Here is a 15,022-nt window from a genome sequence, read left to right as displayed (position 1 = left end):
TGGGATGCTCTGGGATGTAGAATTTCCAGTTAAAAACCAGGACACTGCTGGGCCAACAACAACAGATGGTCACCTGGGCTGACAGATTTCAGTTCAATTAAAGGAAGGCACCTTTAACAGTCAGAACTGTCTAATGGGAGGTATCAAGTTTGCCATCACTGGAGATGCTCAAACAGCTGAGAATGAGGCTGTCAATAAAAGGAAGGTGGGAGATGATGACTTCCAAAGGCGGGCCCACCTATGAAATCTAGGACTTCATACACATATGAGGCCTTTTGTGAAATGAGGAGATAAGTTCCATGGGCCACCACGAAAAAGAGTTTCTTTACTTCCAAACACGCCTCATGTACTCAATATTCATAGCTTTTCTTCTCATGGCTGAGTGCTCCCAGCTTAAAGCCAGTAGGGAGAACAGTGCTGGTACATTTCCCCAGGGCCAGCCTTAGGGCCTCAATTAAAGAAGAATAACCAGGATCAGCTCACAGGAGCCACCCTGAAGGACAGAGAGCGTTCTGGTGTCGCACGCAGGCCATTTAAAAATCTTATTGAAATATACGCCTTATCAAATTAATTATTGGTTTGGCTTTGACATGTATATAATGAATTTCCTCTAAGAAACTCATTGTTCATGTGTTTCAAATATACATACATACATACATACATATACACACAGGCACACAGTTTGGTGTGGGGAAGCAAATTTAGCTCTAATTCCAAACTGAGCCCTTTTCCATTCTGTTTTGCTACACACCCCTCCATGCCTAACACAAATACACACACACACACAAATGCACATTTATATTTTTCTTCTGCTAGAAATTGCAAGTGCATTGCAAGTAAGACGCTCTCTGAAAAGGACTTGATTTTACTTGCCGTAGCAGACTATGGGTGGAATTAAACAGTGGTTGGGCTGAGGAGAGGGAAGTTAGCTCACTTGAGGCTCTCTCTCAGTTCCTTCTTTCCTTTTTTTTTTTTGAGGAAGATTAGCCATGGGCTAACATCTGTGCCCATCTTCCTCTATTTTATATGTGAGATGCCTGCCACAGCATGGCCTGATAAGCAGGATCTAGGGCCAGGCCTGGGATCTGACCCGGCAAACCCCAGGCCACCAAAGCAGAGAGCCAGTCCCCCAGTTCCTTCTTTCTAAAAGAGATTTATTGAAGGCCTGCTTTATTTTGTGAAAGGTGGGGAGGAAAACACCGCAAAGGATGTATCACAAATAACACATCCTTGTTATCACAAATTTGTGAGATTACTAAAATGCCCTTGTAACAATTAAATATGTCCCTGGTTCATGACTGACAATGCCTTCTAGACACCTTTAAGATTGTGGACCAAGGGCTGCAATGAGTTACATCTGCAGGGGCTGAAGCTTCCATTTGGCTTACAGGAGCCTGGACAGGTCCACAGTCGTCATAGGAACTTACGGTTGGATTGACCATACAGGCCAGCCCTGGTTTAGTCGTGCTATCCCAGCATAATTATTAATAGCACCCCAGTTTTGATGATAAATTAAATGATCACTCTCAATATGGTGCTTTCATGGGCCTGGTCAGAGTAGGGGCTGAAATGGAAGAGCCAGTGGCACTTGATTGCCCCTCTGGGTCTTTGTTGGTGTCAGATTTCTAGCATCTACTCATGCTGAGTCCAGGCCTCCAGGAAATGTTTATGCCTGTATGTATATGGCAATATTTTTATTATCACTAAATCATGGTTAAAAAGAATTTACCATCACTCAAAGAAAACATATAATAAAATTAGAAATCAAAATGTTTCTCAATCATACCTTTGTGGGCTTTATTTTGTTTGTTTTCATCCATGTTTAACAACACAAAAACGGAGAATAACATTGTTTGGTGGACAGTTGGTGATTTTTTAAAATTTGGATACTCTTTTCGGAACCGTTGCTGCTTTGGCCTGTCAGACTGACCGAACCCCCATAGAAAACATAGTTTGGCCTTCTTGTAGGGACACTCCTTCTAGTTGTCACTATCAGTATGCTTCACTGGGTGACCACAATTGTTTAGTAGGTAGATGATAAAAGTCAAGTCTGAAAATAACTTTGACCCAGATATGTAAGATTTCGGAAGACTAGAGACAAGGTTTGGAACTTGGCCAGCTGGCCCCAAACAGGGAAGAGCAAGTAGGTATAGGATTGTGACATTCCCAAAGTGGCTCAGAGGTGCCCACCAATCTCTGCTAGTACAGCAACCTGTAATTAGTGTTCAGGAAGAAGGAGGTTTTAAAACTGAAGATGATATTGAAAAAGAAAAACGCTGGAAATGTGTGGCCAGAATGATCTAGATGGATGGGAAGAAAAGGAGGAGGAGGCAGAGGATAAGTACAGGCCCAAAATGAGGCTGGTCCTGCATCAACTTGGATCTGTCCAAGAATGAGGGGGCCCACCAGGAAGTCTCCTTGTCTGAGGGACTAGATAGCTAGACTCACATTAGAGAGAGTCAGGCAGATCAACTTCATCCAGTTAACAAAAGCTTAGTTGTTGGAAGGGAGAGAAGATTCTAAATATAGCATTGTGTCTGTCACTCAACAAATCCTTATTGAGCATCTGTGATGTGTCAGGCGCTGTTCTAGGTGGAGGCATGAGATGCAGAGTCAACAAGTGCACAAATAAATGACAAAATTCAGAAGAAAATAAAGCTGAATGATGTAACGGTGCCACGATGGGGGAAGGGAGGGACTATTTAAGCTTGAGTCATCAGAGAAGGTCTCTCTAAAGAGATGCCATCTGAATGAAAAAAGGGAGCCATCCTGTGAGTGAATCAACTAAAGACAAGACAGCACCCATTGGGTTGGACAGCATGGAATTCACTAATGACCTCAGAAAAAGCAGTTTCAGTGGAAAAGTGGCATAGATGCCAAGTGGGAGTGGGTGGACAAGGTGGGGATACAGCGAATGTGGGGTGAAGAAGCAGAGACAGAGATTGTGGATAGTGGTCCATTTCACATCTAAGCTGCCTAGAAATCACAGGGGTATGTGCAGCTGCAGGACGGTTTTTAGGATAGACCATCCTGGAACATTGCTGAGAGGGAGACAGAAATGCAGACAAGAGGAGGAAAGTCCTTGCAAAAACAGGAGGGAATTGGGTCCAGAACATGCGTAGAGGCTGGTCTTTGACACGAAGAGGGACACTTTCTCTGTATTAACAGAAACAGAGGAAAGGAAGGAACTCATGCAGTGGTGGTTTTAATGGGTCTGACGGTGAGAAGTTGAAGAAGTTTCCGTCTCATTACTTCTATTTTCTTAATGAAGTAAGAAATGAAGTCATCAGTGAGAGTGAGTGTGGATAGAAGGTTTGTAAGATATAAAATGAAGGGAGAAAGTAGAAAATCATTATCTTAAGAGTGATTAATTTTACTAGGGAAATACTATACGTACCGTCATGCAGTGCCAAATGCCTGTTTAAGGCATTTGCATATGATGATAAATTCATTTAATGTAAAAATCCAGCAGGCTGGTTGTTGATTTTTCTCCAGCCACACACAGCTGCTCAGAGGTAGGTACAAAGAAGGTAGATATTTGGGCTCAGCCAGTGCTAAAGTTCTGCCAGGAGAGTGTGAGAGGCAGAGCGGCGAATAAGGGAGTTGAGAGCCTCTACAAGGACGTGATGATGATTTGAACAGTAAAATGTAAGCTGGGCAAAAAGAGAAGTGAAGGATAGTTAATAGATAGTGAAATCGTGGTGGCATTAATGGAGTGGGCGTCTCAGTGAGGATGCACCAAAGGAGCACTGAGCTGTGATGAGAGAGTGAAATAAATGAGTTAGCAATTTCAGAGGGACTGAGGATGCAGGATGTGTTGTGGCAGTGGGTGGCTGAAGTAATGTGAAAAAGGTAGAAGAAGGTAGTTGCAGCAGACGAGACACAGGAAGGAAGAGCAAGCGTGGGAGTGAGCCACTCATGCACTGTGAAAAAGCAGAATTGGTTTCAAAGGCTGTGAGTCAAAGACATTGTCACTGAATGAGGAGAGAATGTCACTTGGCCATGCATAATGATTAAGGATATGTATTCTAGAGTCACACTGCCAGGGTTTGAATCCCAGCTCCCCTACTTTCTCACAGAGCCCCCCTTGGGCAACAAAAATAACAGCAAACACTTACATGTTATTTACTGGGCTTTCTACATAGATTTATCCCTCACAGTAAGCCAATGAATTAGGCACTCTTTTATCCACGTTATACAGTTGTCACAAATTCCTTGGCCTCTGTGAACCTCATAATGATATGATAATGATAGTTTCTACCTTATGGGGTTATTGTGGGCTTTCAGTGAAATAATCTGTGCAAAATGATTAGCACACTGCCTGGCTTAATAGAGGTGTTGGATAAACGTTAACTCATATTGTTCGACGAGAGGAAAAAGGTCAGCCTCAAAGGAACAGAGTTTTAACAAGAGGGAAGAATGGTCTGGAAGCAACATTGGGAAGCAAGGACACTCACCCACTTCCAGCTTTGAAGAACACGGAGTGTGAAGCAAACAAACAAACAAACAAAAAAACTACATCAAATTCTTTTTTAAAAATCCTAAGAGTGCACAGCTGGGTGTCAGGCAAGGAAAGGAATTAGAGAAAAGAGTCAGAGAAAAGGCTAAGAATATTGGAGAGTTTGCTGCCCAAGAAAGAGGAGTTTTAGAGCAAGAGCGAGGGTAATGGAGTGTTGAGTTGGAAGAGAAACGTACAAAAGAGTGTGCAGCAGGGCTCGATCAGGGAGACCTCATCACACACACATATCTGACGGGCCGACACTAGATTTAACCCTTGAGGAAGCTGTGACTCCGCCTTGGGCTCATGAGACCAATGCCTGTGAAAGTGACAGCTGTTCAGAGGAAAAGCCACTTGGAAAAACAGGAAACAGGTGGCCTGTTGTCAAAGATTAGTGTACTTGTTCATCTGACCAAGAAAGGTTTAACCTCAAATCCACCAAACATTTTCTGAGCATTTACTCTATGCCGGAGCCAGAGCCGGAGCCAGATACGTTTATGTATGTTAACTCATTTAATTCTCACAACCACAAATCAGACTATATGTGTACTAAGACTGTAAAGGCTTCATATTAAAACAGAGTGGATGAGTCAGCCGGTAAGATGGAACACTTCAGAATCCTCCACCCTGTTTACCACAAGGACGTAATGGTTTCCTTGAAAGGGTCGTCAGACACAACTGCCTATACTCTTTCCCTTCAATCCTTCCACTAGTCTTCCTCAGCGGTTCTCAAAGAATTGCTATACAGAACTGTCCTCAAAACCATGTACACTATCATGTACAGAAAATTCAAAGGATTTTCAAGAGTAATTCTGCTTTCGCCTTAAACGCTAACTGTATAGCCCAACCCCAAAGTAAGATGTGGGATCTCTGATCAAGAATTTATTGATACATAGAGAAGCTTGCAATTTGGTTGGTAACCCACAAAACAGGGCAATGGACAAGATGGAATTGTTTCGAAGCCCATCTTTAATGGTGAGAGAGCTAGTTGCCCTAAAATTTCATTAAACATTGGGACACAGGGCAATGGTTCTTTAGCAACTTTATAACAGAGTGTTACACCAAAACAAAGGAGGATGTCTCCCCAAACCGGCTCAGAGAAGACAAATCTTGGAAGTGCAGCTGAGGTAAGAGGAAAAACAAGAAGCAGGAGAGTATGGGAGAGGGAGGGTAAGACTACTCAGTAATTGATGAGACTTGTTTGTGTGTGTGTGTATCTATATATATCAATAGAATAGAGATATATTCTCTCTGTATATATATATATTCTCTCTCTCTCTCTCTCTCTCTCTATATATATATATATATATATACACGAGGACTCCCAGAAATTCTTCGGGAGAGGAAATTTATAAGAGGCTAGAGTCCTACATAAGCAGAGGACAAGGTTACAGGTGGAAATTTTCAAAAGCAAGAGCAATATTTGGCTGGTGGATTTTAGAAGGACTTGTGGGTTTTGTGGGGTTGTTTATATTTTGTTACCTGTTTACTTTTCACTTTTTAGATTAACCCATCATTGAGTGTATCAGTTTATTTAACTGTTTTTCAAATTTACTTTGAATTACAAGAAGTTTTTTTTTTACCATTCCACAGAGGTCCAATAATGTCTAAAGAATAGATGTATGAATGCATACAACCGGAGCACCCAACAATATGTTTTTAGCCCCTAATAATTGTAGGATTTCCAAATTAATGGCTGATTTATTCATGATTTCAGGTATTATGGGCAAAAGTCAAAGCCATTGTCTTAAGTTAAGTAGACAACACATTTGGGTGACTGAATCGTTTACTTTTCAACCACTGCATTTGACAATGTAGAGACCACATGAAAATGGCAATGAAAATTTATTTGTTTGTGGTTGATAAACTTAGTAAAGAATTTCAGAAAACAGAAAATAAAAAGAGAGAACTTTCTTCCCTTGGACTTTGAAATTATATAGTTACAAAGATTCTTATTTTGCTCTCTGTTAATTGAGAACTTATACAACAGTAATCTTTGAAAAACATTATAAAATCTGAAATATGTGTGGCTGATAGACACAGCCTTAATTTCTAAAATATATTCTGGTCCTTAAATTTTAAACTTAAGAAATTCTATTGTCAAAACTTTTCAGAAGGAAAACTAGAAATCATCATCACAATTGATTCTGTCTTCTAGATAAGGAAATTGAGTGGTTCGCTCAAATCTCAATATAAAGAGATAGCTAGAAAAGGATCTCAGAGTTCTTTATTTGGCTCTAACAAAACAGCTAATTTTCTTTCCATCTTCCTTCATTATTTTTCCATTTATTGAGCACCAATTCTATCAGTTACGGTGTTTCCAGCCACTGAAAAATCAGAGATAAAGATCCCTGACCTCCAGGAGCATGAAGAGGGAAATAGCTTCAACATAAATGGAAAAGTGCTCTGAGCTAAACAGGATTTAAAATGAGCTCACAAGACAGACAACTAAGTTTCTCTGAGGAGCTGATGGCCAGACTGAGTTTTAAAGGATACGTGGGGATGAAAGGGACAGGAGAGATGTACCAGACAGCAGTAATAGAATTAGCAAAAATACAGAGGCAGGAGAACACACGGCCCTTTCCACAAATTGAGGTGGTTTTAATATGATGTGAGTGAAGGCTGCAAGAAATAAATGGCAGAGCATGTTAATAGATGAGTTTCGAGAGTCAGACAGGGGCCAAACAAAGCACCTTCTTTACTATGCTGATAAGTTGGGATTTATTTTTTCCTAAAGGTATTCAAGAACTATTAAAGATGTTAAACTGGAGAATGACATGATCTGATTTGTGTATTACAAAAATTACAATTTTTTAAGATGAACAATGGATTTTTATGAGATCAGGGCTGAATTTAGAAAGAGTAGCATGGTGGCTATTTCTCTTTAGAGATGATAATGGTTGAAATTCACGGTGACAAAAGAAGAGGATGAATTCAGAAGATGTTAAAGATGTAAAATTGACAAGACTCCACCACCAATTGACATAATGTGAAGGGAGAAGTTGAAACCCAGGCTGTGTCCCAGTTTATCTTGGACAACTGGACACCTGCTAGTCCACTGAACAAGAGAATACACAGAAGAGAACCAATTTCTGTAGAGACTCCATTTTTACCAAGTTAAGTTTGAGATGCCCAACACAGTCAAGGGCAAAAGTTCAGGAAAGAATTCTGGGAAGGGTGGGTGAGAAAGACAATTCCTCTACCCTCTAGGTCCTTCTGGCCGGCCCAAGAATTAAATTGACATGAGACAGAATAACAGGAGAAAATAAAACAAAGTTTAGTAGCATGTGTACATGGCAGAAACCCAGGAAAATTGAGTAACTCACCAGAATGGCTGAAGCCACCACTTCAAATACCTTCTTCACCTAAGACAAAGAAGAATGTTAGGGGTAGTGGTTTGGGACTTCAAAGGGGAGGAAGACAATTTACATGGGGATGGAAATGCAAATGATAAACAAGTGTTTGCTGGGCCATCTATAGACAAGGTGACCCAAGAGACAGAACGATGATAAAAATGGGCTTGCTGGTGCCTTTCTGTCTATCACACCTATTTTACATTATACTATAGTTATGTTATGCTATTAGCTCCTGCCTGGAACATGCTTTCTATTTTAAGCTCTTTTAGGCATTTAGGGGGAAGGTCATAGTTTCTTTCAGAGTGTTTGTCCTTAAAAATAGTCCAGCCAAAAACGCACATTTTGGGGTGGCCAGTTCTGATCCCTCACAGAGATAATGTGGGTCTGCAATTCATCAGCACGCAGGTCATAGTTGAAGCCAGCAAACTAAAGAAGGTCATTCACAGAAAGTATGTAGATTAATAAGCAAAGAGTTCTACACATAGACTTCTAGGGAGTACCAATGTTTAAAGGAAAGGTAAAGGAATTAGGATGCCTAAAAGATATCCTGAAAACCATGAAAGATTAGTATAATTGAAAACAAGATGAAACGGTTTCATGGACAATAGTGCCGAACATGGAGGGGAAATGCAGTAGGAAAAAGACTGAAAAGCATCAAATTTAGCAATGAGGCCCCTGATGATTTGGAAAGAGAAATTTTAGTTAAATGAAGGGAGTGGATTGCAGTGAATTCTGGTATAAAAAAAGAGATGAAGAGGTGGAGACCGGTGTTGTCTTCTTGGGAGAATTTCAGCTATAATTGAATTAGAAAAATGAGCTAGTAGATAGAGGGTACTATAGAGTCAGTGGAGGGTTTTGAGGGGTGTAGGTTTGTGAATGTGTTTGTTTTTCTTTGTTTTGTTTGAGACAGAGACCAGAGATATCTGTGTGTTTATATGCCAAAGAGGAAACCCTGAGGGGACAAAGATAAAGGGAGCATCAATAGGACAAGATACTCAAGGACAGGAGACGAGTGCAATCAACGGAACAAACGGAGATGAAATTTCTGACAGTAGGAGAAATAAGTCCTCTAAAATAGAAGGAGTAAGTTACGTCCTGGTCTAGAGGGAGCTATCTTAATAGAAGAGGATGGAGAAAGAAATAGAAAGTTGAGGACGTTGCCTCCTGATAGACTCTCTGTGATTTAAGACATAAAAAAATCATCTGCTGAGAGTGATGGGGAAGCCATAGGAGGTGGCCTAGGGAAGAATGCTAAAGGTCTGAAACAGCTTAATATATTGTGGATGTGCTTGTTTGCTTAGTGGTAAGTAGCTTACTGAGCAAAAAATAATAATTTCACAAATAAAAACATTTGCCAAAATGAAAGAGTTAAAAACTGTTCTTGTGAGTATTTTCACTCCTTAGCTTTTGTTTCTTAATTCCACTTGAGTCCTTCTTCCCTGCCAATAAGTGCCACCAGCATTATAAGATATTCTACACAATCAGCAATACGCTGTCTATTAGGCAAGTTGCACTATTGTAACAAACATAAAAACTTATTGTCCCAATATATTTACCTTATGTTCACATTTACCATAAATTCCATTCTCTTCCAAACACTGGAATTCCTTTCTAATGCTACAGATGGGAGATAGGCCTAAGACTATTTTAACAGGAAAACTGTGTAAATTTAGTTTTTACATGAAGGTAATACAGTGTAACCACAGTATGCCTCAATCCTTAGTAAAGAGCTGTATTATAATACACTTCCACTTATTTTTTTCTCTTATCCTGTCATTTTGTTTTAATTCCACTTTAATTGCATTTTGATTATCTGAATGGGAAAAGTAGAATAAAATAAATGACACAATGATTTAGACACAGCAGCAGTCTAGCTTGGATTACAAATTGATGATATATGACCGAGGTAATTAAAATAGGCTACATGAGTGAGATTTTAAGGGGAAAAAAACTGTATTTCATACGTGGTTAATAGTTCAATTCTTACGGAGTCACATTCCTAAACCAAAAGGAATGATCTAAATCTGAGCAAAAACTTTTGGTGGAAGTCTCCCAATAATTCATTGAGAATGTAAATGCAATGAACTGTAAATTAATCTCGCCTACAAAGATCGAGCTGGACATTTCTCAAAGTAATAAATTTGCTCAATACAGTTTTTTTTTTTTTAATCTGCTTCATTCCTATAAAGGATGAATGGCTACCAAGAACGACAAAAGATCGGTCAATCCGAGTAATACTGGTCCAAATAACATAGCTGTGCCAAGTAAAGCTTGCTGTTGGGTATATTATCTTGAATTTGGTACCACCAAAGCACTTCTGTAACTGGACTATGTCAAACTTGATTTTAAGCCATTTTCATTTTACAGCAGTCAAGGATTAGTCATTATTAGTCACTGGCAAAAATTTTTAGGCATTTAACCCAATGCCTCTTTCTAGTGTTTACAAGAATTGTACTAGATTGGAGAACAGAAAGCCTATACATATAATCTCCTAATTATAATGCAGTGCTTGATAATAGAAAATGAATTTGTAATTGTAAAATGGGCAATCTGTTGATGAACTTTACCTATTAAATACTAATGCACAGTTTAAGCAAAATGGTTATTTTCAACTACAATTTCCTTTTAATTCCCCAGCTTTTAGTATTTATAAATGTGAGACACTTTTTTAATGTCAAAAAATCATTTAGAAAATTTGAAAGCGAAAGTGAAAGGGGCCTGAGGAATTTACTTGTACTTTCTCTTCTCAACCTTTAAACTTAAGGAGTCTAAACAGTGTGCTTTGGAATGTTATAGAACACCACTTGTGGAGTAATTAGTAAATGTTCTACCTTTACTGTTTATAAAGCTGTCATAAAGACGTGTCCTTTAAACTTTTGACCTCGTAGCAATGCCATGAAACATCGCACTATCATTCAGACGATGGTTGGCCAAGCTAACCCGTGTAGCATCAGAACATACAACAGAGGGAAAGTTAACTGGCTCAAAGAAAGACAATTACTGTTAAGTTTTAGACTAAAATTACTTTTAAGGTGAGGGTTAAACTTTATTGCCTGCTCTGACTAATTCAGCTTATTAGTCATCATACAGTATTTACTTTTTTATTTTTATGTTTAATTGTGGTTAAAAAATTAAAAATTTACCGTTTTAACCATTTTTAAGTCACAGTTCAGTAGTGCTGACATATTCACATTGTTGTGCAACAGATCTCTAGAACTTTCTCATTTTGCAAAACTGAAATTCTGTAACAGTTGAACAACTCCCCATTTCTCCCACCTACTCCCCAACCCCTGGCAACCACCATTCTATTTTCTGTTTCTGTGAGTCTGACTAGCTATCTCATATAAATGGAATCAAATGTTGTCTGTCTTTTTGTGACTGGCTTACTTCATTTAGCATAATGTCCTTAAGGTTCACCTGTGTTGTAACATGTGATACGCCTTCCTTCTTATTTAAGGCTGAATATTATTTAATTGCATGCATATACCACATTTTCTTTATCCATTCATCCATTGATGGACATTTGGGTTGCTTCCACCTCTTGGCTAATGGAATAATACCACAAGGAGGCTGGATATACAAATATCTTTTCTAGATCCTGCTAGTATTTACCTTTTTTAAAAAAAATTGGCCCTGAGTTAACATCTGTTGCTAATCTTTTTTTCTTCTTCTTCTCCCCAAAGGCCCCCAGTCCATGGTTGTATATTCTAGTTGTGGGTCCTTCTAGTTCTGCTATGTGGGCTGTCACCCTAGCATGGCTTGATGAACAGTGCTAGGTCCACACCCAGGATCTGAACCAGCGAAACCCTGGGCCACAGAGGCGGAGCTCACAAATTTAACCACTCAGCCACAGGACCCTCCCCATCTTTTTTAACCAAATAATTATAAACTACATAAAATCTGTTTACATAGAACACTGTATTTATTCTTTAATAATCAGACAGACGTTTTACAGACAAAGGGCCCAAATAAAATTATGAATAACTGCACACGCAAACCATTTTCACTATTGAACTGGACGATGATACCAAAAGCAAAAAGTACATCTCAGATATCTGTGAGGTTTTGTTTTCCTGTATCTTTTAAGGCTCTTGCCCAGTTTGACTGACTTTAGCAATCAAGGCAATTAGTACAGTTCAATTTGTTTCTCTGGCCTTACACCCCGGCAGAGCAGATGCCTGAGTGCCATTCCAGGTGAGGTTCATTTGAGGCTTGCATTAAAGGGCTAATCATGAAAAGCAAAACTGAGAGGCTGCCCACCGTCTTGAGCTTGGAGGCAGCGGAATCAGGAGGGAAATAGAAAAATGAGAAGAGGTTCTCAGGAAATCATTTATACCGCTTGTCTTTAGAGTCTGACTCATGCACACATGTTTCCATTCCTCTCTAAAGAACTTACTTATCAAAAGGCAGTAGAAAGTGCAGGTTAAACAGAGTTTTGGGTTTTTTTTCTAAATCAAATCCATCCCAAAAGATCTTAATTTTAAATCTAAACTCATACAATGAAAGAAAATCAGTAATGGTAAAATGTCTAAATTAATAGTATTGTTAACTAACTTCCAAAAATTCTTATTCTTATGTTTGAATCAAAGATAACTATATATTATAAATAGTTCTAGATATTAAGTAAAATAGATTCGGTAAAATGCAACTTCAAAAGGCATCAAAATATTTGTTCAACGATACATAAATATTTCTGGAATTTTCTACCATGAAATTCTCTTATTTTTGTAAGAAGGGAAAAAATATAATAAATAATATTATTATTATTTTGTGTGTGAGAGGAAGATTTGCCCTGAGCTAGCATCTGTGCCAGTCTTCCTCTACTTTGTATTTGGGATGCCTCCTCAGTACAGCTGACCAGTGGAGAAGGTCTGTGCCAGGGATCCAAACCTGCGAACCCCGGGCTGCCAAAGCGGAGCACACAGAACTTTAACCACTCAGCCACAGGGCCAGCTGCCATAATAAATATTAGTTTTAAAATACACAGAAAATCAGTCAAAACAGTCTATTGACGCAGCAAATGTCTAGAAATATGGATTCAAAAAATACTTCATGTTCAAGATTGAGCTCAATGTGGTCAGAAAGAATGAAATTTCAAGCCTAGACATCAGTGCTGCAATCAGATAAAGCAGGGGCTTTCTGGTGGCAGGTAACTTTTTCATCACTGCACTGCTGGTTGAAAATGTGTTCTACACACTGTAATGAAAAGCTATTTCCTTCTAATGGCTCTATGGTGATATAGCCTAGATCAAATATTTAATGCTATAATCTTTGCACAACTGATACTAATTAGCTTCATGTTCACAGTCCCAGAAAAGATCCACAAGAAGACAACACTCCCCAGTTGCCCTCAATCCAGGACCTCGCCTTCCAGAGCCAGGTTGACATCTGTGGATGAAGTCATCTGGGACGCTGATAGTGTTTCCTGTCTTGGAATTAGTGTGGAACAAAAATTAATATGTATGCCTACAAGATGTTCAACTAGCTCTTCTCAAAAACCTACAAGACGTGTGAGAACTCCATCTTTTCTGATTTGTTACAGTGTTGAGGGAATTGGAGGAAATTGTTTGAAACTATTTTGGGGGCAATGTTACTCTCTTTCGACAGGTCTAATTAGTTAACAAATAGGGGATCCATTGCCCTGACTTAATGGGAGATGAATAAAAATAAACATAAATAAGTAGATAATGCTAGAATGAACAAAGAATGTGAGAATTCTTAAATCCACAATTTAGGCATGTTTCCAAATGTTTATCTTGGCAGTTAGACAAAACCACCTAATAGATTTTACATAAAACATTTTTAATTATGGTTGCTTCTTTTTTCCCCCCAACTTGAAATAAAAGCCAAGAATTCTGTTTCAGATCTTTCAATGAGCAAAGCTTCCCTAGAACTTGATACCTTGACTCTATCTCAGTGGTTCTCTGGCTTTTCAAACTTTGTGAAAGAATTAATCGGATGTGTACTAAAATGCAAATTTAGAGGTATTAGCCCTAGAGGGTCTGATACAGTAGGCATCTGATTTACATACATATATCAGGTGATTCTGAGGCAAATATGCTGGGAAGCAGTTCCAGCTACCTAACTTATGGAGCCCAGTGCAAAATGAACACGTGGGCCCCCCTGTTCAAAAATAATTAGAAATTTCAAGATGGCGACAGCAGGGTGTTAAACCAAGAGCAAGGCCCTGTTAAGTGTGGGCCCCTACGTGACTACATAGGCTGTATACCCAAGAAGCCAGCCCTGTTGGGGAGCTTAGAAACACTGCTCTAGGTAAAGTGTAAGCCAGACCACCCTCGATGTCTCCAGAGCCCTTAGAGACTGAAACAGAAACTACGCCATTGTACCAAAAACCAGGCTCTACCCAAGAAGGGACAGCCCAAAATGGCTTCTCTTTCTTAGAAATCCTTGAGGAATGACGACTTAGGGTCTTCTTCTAGATTGGAAGCATTCCTTTTTAAACCTAGTTTTTGGAAAAATTCAAGAAAGAGCCCAATTTGGGGCCAAATCTGTTTATTTCCACTTTTCTCTTTGATGGCTCTTCTGTAGTTCTGTCTCATCAATGAGACCGTCATGAAGTACAAAGAGAGCCAGAGGATTTAAAGAACGCTATGTGTGATGCTTTTCTCCAGCTACACGCAGCCCTGGCCTGGAGCCCAGTGTGCTTTTAAATCCTCTCAGCCACATGTGGAAAGGGGCAGAAAGCAGAAAATGACTATGGACCAGGATGTCCGTGTTTCCTCAAGAACTGTCTGTACAAAGGAATTCTGGCCTGGACACATTTCCTTCCCACTCAAAACCCAGGCACAGGATAGTGGCTCCTCCCTCCATGGTAAGAGTGCACTCCATGTGAATCACTGGACACAAAGGTCAGAGGAGAACACTGAGCTAAAATGGTAATACCTGGCAGCAGAAACAAAGAGGCCTCAGACTTGCTTTTTGAGCTCAGAAGGCCACAGAGAATGTGCATGCATAGCTCAGCTCAGGACTTGCATGAGGAAAACCAAGCCCAGCGCAGGGCTGGCCACACAGAGCTCAAGAGTCTGAACAGAAAACAGCAGAGCAGCAGCAGAGAATTTCTTTGAAGCCAGGTAGCCAGTTATCTTACTAAACCAATCATGAAGGGAAAAACCCTTCAGGAAAACCGAAATTCTGTGCCAATGGTGAA

The sequence above is a fragment of the Equus asinus genome, chromosome 24, assembly GCF_041296235.1.
Source record: "Equus asinus isolate D_3611 breed Donkey chromosome 24, EquAss-T2T_v2, whole genome shotgun sequence".
Lineage (NCBI taxonomy): Eukaryota > Metazoa > Chordata > Mammalia > Perissodactyla > Equidae > Equus > Equus asinus.
Note: the sequence above shows the minus strand (reverse complement) of the source record.